The sequence below is a fragment of the Pan troglodytes genome, chromosome 2 (assembly GCF_028858775.2).
Source record: "Pan troglodytes isolate AG18354 chromosome 2, NHGRI_mPanTro3-v2.0_pri, whole genome shotgun sequence".
Classification (NCBI taxonomy): Eukaryota; Metazoa; Chordata; class Mammalia; order Primates; family Hominidae; genus Pan; species Pan troglodytes.
The window spans coordinates 74,980,824-74,992,500 of record NC_086015.1 but is presented as its reverse complement, the minus strand read 5'-3'; the positions used below and the strand labels follow the sequence as shown (position 1 = coordinate 74,992,500).

At 39.8% G+C, this 11,677-nt stretch overlaps 1 protein-coding gene across 37 annotated transcripts in view; it reads left to right on the top strand.

The window, feature by feature from the left end:
- The window catches only part of FOXP1 (forkhead box P1), a 629,627-nt gene that overhangs the window by 585,336 nt on the left and 32,614 nt on the right, over positions 1-11,677 (top strand). The window lies entirely within an intron of this gene.

Here is an 11,677-nt window from a genome sequence, read left to right as displayed (position 1 = left end):
AACTGAGAGTTCACTGTGCACATCTTAAACACACATGCACATAATCAGATATATTAATGTAGAGTGTATATATATATATATAAAATCTAGTATTTAGAAACCCATTGGGCTACGTTGAATGTGCTTTATGACTAGGGAAAATAAAGTTTGCAGATTTTCCTGGGAATCACAGTGTGAGAGATGGGGCCTTTTGTTTTTAATGTGAGTTCTACTTCCGGGTATAACTTGATAAACTACCATATTTTAACAATAATTCCATTCTTGGTATAATTAATAGAAAATTAGTTTCTAAAACTAAAAATTAGGTCAGAAAAGGAGATTATTAAAATGTACAATTGCAACAGCCTGACCCTGCAAACCCCATTTATGCAGCCGAGTTCCAAAATGCTTTTGAGTGCTTGATGACTCACAGTGGCTTCTTCCTCTGGCTGGTTTAGTGTAGGCAAGAGGTTAGCCGACTAGGGGAAATTAAAACAATATTGTACATTATATTGTTACCAGCCATCGAAAAGCCTATTTTGTATGCAAGACAGCAATGCTGAGATATATGGAGAGCCCTAGGCTAAGTACAGAAGATAATTACATTTGGAATTTTACTGAGTTAAGTCATTTACAGCTTCAAATAGTTGCAGAGAAAAATCAGCCAAAATACACTTAAACTTTTTGTTGTGACTTTTCAGGATAGAAAGGATTTTTTTTAAATTAGTTATCATCTTATATGACCAATTACATTTTTTTAGTAGAATTTGTCTCAAAAGTTATTTGTGTTAGCCAGTTAATATTTTTCCATTCAAACTCTGGATATAAACTTATTAGAACAGTAAGATATTTATACAAGAAAAGGGCACATCATAAAATCTCAACATTTTAAAATAAGTCTTTGGAAACATCTTTAAATTAACATGTTTATTGAGAAGAAAAAAACAGTAGTAGATGTAACCCACCCACAGAGTTCTTTTATGATTAAGACACAGCCCTTGACAAACTGGATTCAAAAGAATAAACTGGAAGATCTGGCCTATAATCACAGCCCTTTGGGAGGCCAAGGCGGGTGGATCACAAGGTCAGGAGTTCGAGACCAGCCTGGCCAATATGGTGAAACCCCGTCTCTACTAAAAATACAAAAATTAGCCAGGTGTGGTGGCGGGCACCTGTAATCCCAGCTCCTCGGGAGGCTGAGGCAAAAGAATTGCTTGAACCCGGGAGGTAGAGGTTGCAGTGAGCCAAGGTCGCACCGCTGCACTCCAGCCTGGGCGACAGAGTGAGACTCCATCTCAAAAAAAAAGAGAAAGAATAAACTACCTTCCTACCAGAATTTGTGCATATTGGTGGTACTTATAAAGTGATAGGAGCTCCTGCATTTATTTATTTGATAACATTAAATTCTTAATGATGGGCTAAAATAAATCGTTGACTAGAATTGTCATGGTTTGTCAGGTAGCCGTTTCTAGACTACAGATTAGAGTGTTCAGCCATTGTTAATTACTCAAGAAGTGAGCATTTATTTTATGAATTATTCTTCGCTCTCCACAAAAAGAGGTCAGGAGAAGGAAAAGATTTAGACCATCATCAATAAATTAAGTGTTTATTTCCTGGCAGCTTTCATGTTGTTTTTTGGTGGGTGTGGCCTAGAAGTAGTACAAACATACAAGGATTCTTTGATTATTTATAGATTTCATTTATTTCTAGATTTCCTTTTATCCTTCAGCTATAAATCAAACTGAAGGCAGATTTTTCAACTTTGATAGACATCAAAGATGATCTGGCCAGAAGTTAGTACAATGTGGTCGTTACCTGTGATGTTCCTCATAATGTTTTTGTCGGGGAGTTTGCCGTAATGGAAGAAGGGACAGGCTAATTCTGACGTGTTCCATTTCTGCAAAGCTTGAGGGAATTATCAGAGTGATGACATAGACCTCATTGAGAGCAGGGGTTAGCAACCCACAGACCCCAGGCCAAATCTCACAAGCTAAGGAATGTTTTTATATTTTAAATGGTTGAGGGAAAAATCTAAAGAACATTATTTCGTGACTGGTGAAAAGTCTAGGAAATTCCAATTTCAGTGTCCATGCGTAAAATTATATGAGAACACAGCCATACTCATGCCCATTCATCTACTTATTACCTATTGCTGCTTTTGCACTACAGTAGGAGAGTCAAGTAATTGAAACTGAAATCTACATGGCCTGCAAAGCTGAAAATATTTATGATCTGGCTCTTACAGAAGTTTGCCAGGCACCCCTGGTCAAGAGGATCAGAAAAACAATTTATATTATAGTATTAGCAACTTGTCCCCTTAGGTTCTGGCTGCCTAAGCTCTGCTCACCCCCTTTTATCTCTTTCTTCTTAGCCAGGGTGTGTAAAACCAGTCTAGTCTCCACATGGGTCAATTTTCCCTACTAGCTCTTCACATGGCAAGTGCCTGCCAGTTTTGGAGGTCATGGAAAGCTGGACGAGGGATATTAATTCATTCTTTCATCCATCCATCCATCCATTCATCCACCCAGACATCCATTCATCCATCCACTTATTTAGCAAGCATTATTTTGAACCTATCAGATAGCAGGAATCTTGCTGGAGCTACTGCAGAGTACAATGATTACAACAGATAAAGCTGCCCTCCAAGTTCTTACACTCTAGAAGGAAGAATAGACTACAAAATAATTTGCTAGTGAGACTGTCCATTCATTGGGCAGTGCTAGCTGACATTAACAGGTTCTTGAGAACACCAGAAATTTATTCAAAAGAGAGTTTCAATGCTAGAAAGGGGCCAAGCCAAAGCAGGTTATATCCATTAGTTATCATTCAATCAGATGAAATAGATGAGAAAATGTTAGCAATTTTTAGTATTTAAAGAACCCTTGCCCTGAGACACAGTTAAGAGAGGCCTTAACCAAGGATTTGATTGAGAGTCTTTGAGTTGCAGATCTACCACATATGGGGGCATTTGGGACACAGTACAGTTATACTCGAATCTATTCTTTATAGGCTTCCTCCTTCTCTGCAGTTCAGCATTGCTAGGTTTGTGCTGTTCCATTTGCCACTTAACATACCAGTGTCTAGAAACATACTTTTTAACTTACTTGACTACCAGTCATTGTGCCCATAGAACCTGAATTATTGGGGCAATCAGGTCCCTCCAGCAGCAGGAACACTTAAAGAGATGTGCTTGTCGTCAAACAGCCTATTTCTGTTTTCTGTTGGCATCGTCCCTCCCTTGTTCTCTCAGCCACAGACTGGTGCATCACCTCCTTTAGAGGGGATGACCTGCACATTACTGACCCAAAGCCTATTTCGTATTTCTTAAAGCATTTATCAGTCCAGGAAAAACCTGAACCTCCAAGTATCTCAGTGCGTTATAAAATTATCATTGATTAGCTTGAACTTGAAAAACATTTGTCCCACTTAGCACTACAGGAAAGAGCAGTTAAGTTTTCATCAATTCCCAAAGGGCGATGATCACTATATTAGAGTAGGAGGACAAATCTCCCCTGCCACTCAGACTCACAAGACCTCTCTCTTCAGCATGGTATGTAAGTGTTCACATGTGGTAGAGATAGACCACACATGTGCCCCATCGTAAAAGCAAACCCAGTAAGCTCAGATTGAATCTTACCATATACATCGATGGAGGTTCAGGATGTCTAACCTAGAGGGTCATCATAAAAGGATTCCACAGGAGAATTCAGAGGGCACAGTAGCTGTAGAAGCAACCAAAGCTGGTGAAGGTCACTTAAGTGCTGTGTACCTAGACAGCCTCCTTGAATCTAAACCCCAGAAAACTTTTACCCAAAATGGAAGGCCCTTGTGTCTCTGATCTATCAGACAAACCTCCCTAAAGAAAAAGATGCAATTTTTCCAAAATAACTACTGTTAGCCATAGGGGATAGTGGCTGGAGATGTTCCCCTTCACAGAGCTATCTGTACAATACTACACTTGAATTAAACTGAAAAGCTTTCAAGGCTGTACTGGTGAGATTTCAGGAAGCTGGGCAGAAATAAAGACAATGGGTTGTGGAGACTGATTTAGACTGTCTAATCAGCACTGTGCATGACAGCTGTCCTGTCCCTGTGTATTTAAAATATGACTTGAGGCCGGGCAGGCGTGGTGGCTCACGCCTGTAATACCAGCACTTTGGAAGGCTGAGGCGGGCAGATCACCTAAGGTCGGGAGTTCGAGACCAGCCTGACCAACATGGAGAAACCCCATCTCTAAAAATACAAAATTAGCCAGGCACAGTGGTACATGCCTGTAATCCCAGCTACACAGGCGGCTGAGGCAGGAGAATTGCTTGAACCTGGGAGGCGGAGGTTGCAGTGAGCCGAGATTGCGCCATTGCATTGCAGCCTGGGCAATAAGAGCAAAACTCCATCTCAAAAAAATTAATAATCATAAAATAAAATATGACTTGATTTACGAAACCACAGTTTTAATAGAAATACCAATTACAAAAGGCAAGGTACATCTATATTTGTTAAATTATTGTTGAAAGATGTAAAAATATATGGTGAATGTTTTCTTAGCGGTAGAAAGAATGTTTACGTAGAGCTTGTTAACAGGGAAGGGTTGGTTAATTCCATTCTCTTGTTGCAACCTTCTACTGGTCTTATTTGGAGAAGAGTCAAGAAGACATCTCAGTGGGCCTTCTGAGCCTTTTCAAACATTTCCTACTGCATTTCATTATTGCAAAGACAGTTATAATTTTTAAACATTTTACCAGTGGACCCCAGCTATTAACTGGGATCTAAAAGTGTAAACCCTGAGAGGTGTGTGAGTTCCTTATACTATACACATAGACACCTAACAGTGAGACAGACACCATAAAAATCATTTGGGTCGATGACATACATGGCTTTTTGAAATCAGGGAATGCAGTAAGATTTCATCTGTTCTTTTTTGACAGATTCTTTTGGAATGATGTACAGATGAGATGAGTTAGAAATGGAATGGAGCAAAGTTCCCATAATCAGTATACATAATCTTATACAGGTTATGAAATGTGCAGTCTTCCCTCCACTCCCACCATGACAGAGGGACAGAGACACAGGAACTAGAAAGTTGTTGAGGATAAGAACTCCCCACTGAGAAATGCCATGGCCAGGATTGTAAGGAAACACTTGAAGCTTCCGCGATATTGGGCCCCCACTGTCCACCGGCCGTGGGCCTAGGGATTTAAATTCATATGAATCCAGATTACTTGGGTCCTCTTAGGTGGGACATTCATATGAACTCTTCCAGCCTCTAAGCTAAAGAAGAGATGTCACAAAAAGTTGCAGTGGTGGTTGGATTTTAATTCCGTTTGGGGAAAAGGGGAAACCATCTGATTTCACAGACAGAAAAAAAAAAAATACAAAAAACATCTGACAGAATTGACTTCACTTAGGAAGCTGAGACAGTGGTACAGATACATATTTCTGATCACATATATTGGTTTTAATTTGTTCTGTGATCATGTGACATTGCTAAACTGCTGTATATTTTTTCTGATGGATGAAGATGTCCTGATGTTTTCATCATGTGTCATGGGGGCAGGTTCAGGACAGGCTCCCTACAACCCCTCAGCCTCTAGGCCCTTTAAAATGAATATTGAAAGCAGACAAGGGAAAAAGGAATCAACCAAACCAAAGTTGATCTGCCTGGCAGGAGACGGGGGTGGAGGTGTGTGTACCTTTTATTCTTTAATGATTTTATTCCATTCAGTCACTACTTACCAAGCACCTATTATATAGGGAGCACTGGATACAGATAAGTAAGGTGGTGTGGCCTCTTCCCGTAATACACAACCTAGTAGGGTAAGACCAGGATGCCTTTAACTTCCCTGCCAGGCAGAGTTTCTAAAAGCGAGGGGTGAGGGATTGGGGAAGGTGACAGTGGAAAGGGTTGTTGGCAAGGACATTCCAGGCCAAGGGAGCCATGGAAGACGTTGCCTAGATTGTAGGATAAGGAAGAAAGGACAGTGGAAGGATATATTGCTCTTAAAATTAATCTGTCTGTTTAACACGAAATAGGGTGACCAACTGTCCCAGTTTACTTTCTTGGACTGAAGGGATTCCTGGGAGTTGGGATTTTCAGTTTCAAAACTGGAAGAGTCCTGGGCAAGCTGGGAGGAGTTGGGTCACCCTACTCCACTAGCTGTGGGAGAGAGCTATTGAATGCCCCATCTTCTGCTTGTAATTATCTCATCTGGCTTGGAAACCATTTGACTGGCCAGCTGTTGAGCTCCTGCTGTATGCCAGGGCACTGTCCTAGGTGCCTTATGTCCCGAATTTCTTGGAATCCCCACAGTCCCTCTGTGAGTAGACACCACCCTATTTCCTTGATTCTAAGAGTCACCTTTTTTTCTTTTTCTTTTTCTTTTTCTTTTTCTTCTTTTGAGACGGAGTTTTGCTCTGTCGCCCAGGCTGGAGTGTAGGTGGCAGGATCTCGGCTCACTGCAACTTCCACCTCCCGGGTTCAAGCGATTCTCCTGACTCGGTCTCCCAAGTAGCTGGGACTATAGGCATGTGCCACCATGCCCTGCTAATTTTTGTATTTTTAGTAGAGACAGGTTTCATCATGTTGGCCAGCATGATCTCAAATTCCTGAGCTCAAGGGATCCGCCTGCCTCGGCCTCCCAAAGTGCTGGGATTACAGGCCAGTGTGCCCAGCTAGGAGTCACTTTTTAAAAGAAAAATATAACATTTGGAAATCAATATATGTCTTACATTTAATGAGTGTGTTTAATGTAATGTTTCTTCTCATTCTTTGAGAAGGTATTACTAAATCCATGGTTATTTTAACTATCACTGGCCTCTTAGAGTCAAAGAAATAATTTGCAGGGATCCCTCCCAGATGAGGAAACTGAAGTTTAGGAGGTCTGATTAACTTGTTTAATGCCAATGGCGAATAAGGGCAGAGCCCAGGAGGTTAACCCAGCCTTTGTAGCCTGTGCTCCTTTTATTGTGGGATCCTGCCTTAACGCTTCCACCCAGAGGATCATTGTGGCCCAGCTGGGCTCTATGCAGGAACTGGTTTTAAAACCTGGCTTTGGGGGCCATGCCACTCTGCCTTGTGAAGCTCTGTCCTGGGCATTCCATGGTAGCAAGGCAAGGCTGGAGTCCGGTGACACTGGGATCACTCCAACATCTCCCAAATCATCTACACCAGGAATTGTAAGCTCTAAGAAAATGTCAGCAGGGAGAAAAGAGCACCAGTTTCAGTAGCAGAGGGAGACATTAATCCTAACACAAATCAATTACCGTACGAACTTTACATGTGATTACTGTACCATTAGTGGTGCTATTTGTAATCACACCAGCCTCCTAGACTTTAGCAAATTTATTATCTGTAATGTATCCCCCTTTGGCCCTGTCTAACCCTGTTTGAGGCAATACTCAGGACAGTTCCTATACTAGCGGCCTCACAGAGCCTCCTGATATTCCCTGCACAAGCCCTGAGCACATCGGGGAAAGAGAGGTCCTAACAGCACGGTAGTTCCATATTGCCAGTGCTTTGTAACTGGAGCCAAGAAAAAGAAGAGAGAGAGTCTCTGGGTTTCTCACTTCCATGTCCTTCTGTGAAAACCACGACACTTATTTTTCATAATTTAAAATCCTGCCTTACTCTGGGAGCATTAGAATTCCTAGACTATGACTTAGTATTAGTGTGCGTCTGCTTTAAATGTCAAGAGAGTCTTTAATAATAACATGTAAGGAATGTTAAGATGGTGACAGAGTACAATAAAAGTAGGGAAATTCTTCGATTGGGGTGCAATGAGCCATATATTGCCCACCACCTGAATGCGGTAGTTGGTGTGAAAGAAATCGTTTAAAAGTTTTTCACTGGTACTAAGTTCTGAAGCCATAGTTTGACAAGGTGGGTCAAAAATAATTGGTAAATGCTCAGTTTGGTAGAGTAATTTGAGTTCTGCTCCTTCTAGTCACTGCTTTTTCTCCCCCTTGTTTTTCTTCTTTTCATCGTATGTACTTCAGAGACCTGTGTTATTGGATATACCCTGCCTAAGTAACTGGATATACCCTGCCTAAGTAACTGGATATGCTTGGCCCACATCGGGTTAATCTCTTTGGATCATGATTGTATACGAAACTACTGAGGAAACGTATACAGCCACTGTTTAAGGCCTTCTCAGTCCATGGCAGAAAGTAGTGTCTCTCACTTAACTTGATTAAACTTGGACACTTGGGGTCCTTATTTAAAAATACCTACTTCCAAGTCTCACTGTTGGAGTGTTGGCTCCAGCATGTTTAGGTGAGACCGCAGTCGTTTCACTTGGCGATCATCATTGTATGGGATAATCTGAACTCATGCATTCATTTAGGTGCCTCTGAAAACTCCATGTGCCCCCCTTCCCTGGAGATTCTTTGAAAAGACACCTTCTTTTCATAATTTAAAATCCCGTCTAACTCTAGGAACAGTAGTTCAGCATGAGAGCAGGGAGGGAGACTAAGACCTATGATTTGAGTTATTGTCCCAGGTGATTCTTAGAATCACACTAGTGTGGGAAACTCAGACCAAGCATCATACAACTGGGACCCTAGTCTTATTTCTGCCCCTTCCCAGTTCCCTGACCTCAGATATGTTTACCTTGTAAACCTCAGTTTCCCCAATTATAAAACAGAATAGGATTAATGGATTTGAAATAGCCACAGTAGCCTTTACCTCTGTTAAATCAAAGGAGTGTCTTGGCCCTTTCTTCTCATCTGTCCTCAAGAAGTCTAGCATTTTTACACATACAAAGCCCTTCATTTATTTCAGCAGAGTTTTGTTTCTCACGAGTGAGAACTGCCAAATTGGCCTTAAAATGATTAGTCCTCCTGACAACATAGAAAGTGGTGATGTTAAATGAACCCCAAACCATGTTCCCTTTTCTCTGTTAAAATAATGAGTTTAATCTTAGTTTGTATCTTTGAGGATGTTGAATGGAACTCCTAGCCTTTGGCAGTTATCAGTGGCTCGGGTGCAATACACAAATTCTGATCTTTCACAGCCCAGACTGTCTTAAACCTAATTTGAGGCCATGGTTAATAGAAGAGGAGATGACCTATTTCGGCCAAAGGGTAGAAAAATATTTGCCCAAGATGAGGGGAAGATACAGTAAGAACCTGAGACAAATTGATAGGAAGTGGGCTTCGTCTTTCCTTCGCTTTCTGTTCCATTCTTTAAACGATCAAAATTATTTCCCTTCCCAGTTAGCCCAACTGCAAACTCCATTGAACCCCTGTTAGGCAGATCCAGATTTCAAACATATACTCAGCCAGTAGTTTAAATACACTGGACCAATTTCACTTTTCTTAAAAAAAAAAAAAATTAGAAAGTTGTTGAGCATTCATAAAGCACTAGTCATTTTGCTAAGCTTGTTATGTGCAAGACCTCATCTGATCTTCAGAACACCCCTTCAGAGTTCAGAGATGATCATTCCGTATTTAGAAGGAGAAACTTGGTAATTAAAAAGGTTACATAATGTGCTGAGTCACTGAGCCAGGATTTGAACACAGCACGGTGTGATTGTTGTGTCCACATCCTTAACCGTTTTCACCCTGCCATCGTTCTACAGAATGGTTGAACAAATTCAGTAGATTAAAATGACCCCTGCACAAGCAGCTCCCTCTAATGTGTAGGCCGTTGTCATTTCCTTTATGCTAGATACTCATTCCATACCCACTGGGAAAGTTTTTTAGAGAGTAATTCTCTTCTGATATTTCAACACAAATTTTCTCTTTAATTTGCCAACCAAATTTTAGTGGGCCTTCGGATTGAATGTCTCAACCTCCTTTTCTTTGCTTTTCATGGAATTCATAGTTTAAGAGGAAATGCTGGAATATGCTTGCTAATATTAAATGTTTGTATCTTCATATTTTAATAATGAAAGGATGCCGTGAAAATTGATGGGGATGGTGAGCTCATGGGATGATGGCATAAAAAGTAATAAAGAATGTGAAAGCTTTTGGAAGGAGCAGTTAGTATTATAAATGCAAGACAGACATTGTAGACAGGATGTGGTTTCAATAGGTGTGAATGTTTAGCCTTTTTGCCTAAAAAAAAGAAAAACTGAATTTGGCGGGTTTCTTTCTGTAATTGTTAAAACAGTTTGTGTTAGAGCTGTAATTGATTTAAAGTCTAAAACTCATTCAAGAGTATGATACTACACATTAGTTTTCACTAACCAAACAAAACCAAAAAGTTAGATTTTTGCCTGTTTGTGTAACCTTGTCCATCTTTTAGAAAAGCAGAACTAGGGTGGTACAATTGAAGTTCCTGGATAACTCTCAGAATTGATGATGAATTCTAAGCAATGTGCTCATGGAAAAATACGAAAATGTTTCCGATGGCAGTTACTTCCAGGGTTTATGAAAGTGACTGTGTATACAAATTCTAGGTATGTGTTTGCAATGTAGTGTTGCTACCTTTGGCTGACCAGTAAAAGATCAGCTTGGTAGACATTTGGATGGAAATATGGAGAAGATGTTTCCTTTAAATGCCCAGGATTTGGATTTTCCTTATACCACACTTAGTGGTACAAGGTATAATTGCTACATCAACAACGTTTACCCCCAAATTAAGTCACAATTAATATTCAGCAGACTTCAGTAAATATCACCTCTCACCCTTTAATTTGTATTGTTCAGCATGACAGACTACTGCTTCTTTTTAAGAAAAATACAACTGATTTCTTAATTCCTTCTGGCCTTTGATAACTTTAAAAGAAAACATTTCTTAAAAAGTCTGAGTATTTGACATCAAAAAGCTTAGGATACTTACATTTAAAAAAATAATAATAATAATGGCAGAAAAATAGCATTCCCAACATTTTAATTGTTCTAAGCCTCTTTGGAAAACTAAATTCCTTTAGCATTATGTGTTCAGAGAATCTTTTAGTTTGGCTGTTCAATAACTTACTAAAGAACAGAGGAGGAATAACATCAAGTGGCTCCTAATATGGTATCATTTTCATTTCCTGTTTGTTGAAAGATAAATGCTAACACTGTACGGCTTTTTTTTTCTTTCTTTCTTAATTTATTCCTCCCTGAACCACAAGGGAATAAAAAGAAAAAAAAAATCAAATGTGATATGGCTGGAGACTGAGTCATCCAGTAGGGATAAGCTGAAAGCTTTTTCCCTTCTCCCTTTTGTACTCTTTCCCTTTTCTCCATCTTTCCACAATCCCCGACCCCTGTCCCCCTTCTTCCTTAGAAAATAACTGTATTTAAATAGATAAAGTATATTTGTTTTTTTATTTGGGAATAATTTGACTTTAAAAAACTTTATTTTTAAAGGATTTAAGGTTAATTATGTGACAGAACTAATGAGTCCCTCCTTAAATCTAAGGCATTATTTTGGACAAATGATGTACCAAAGTATTGAAATTAAACTGTATTCTCTCCCTCTCTCCTCTCTCTCTCATATTAATCTCTTCTCCATCTTCCCTAAATGCCACAGCTGTTCTCTTAACTATCCCTTTATCTTTAGGGGATATATTTCCCACTTCTTTTACAGAAGTAATCGTTATGTGTCCCCTATGCCCAACTGTCTTGAACTATTGAAAATATCGAGTTAAAGCAGTCCAAGCGAAGCATAAAGGAATGTAGCTTCCAATCAGTAGTATTTGAGTGCCTACTATATATATCCAATTAGAAACTTGTGTGACTTCAGAAGATCTTTTTTTATAGAATAAGGAGA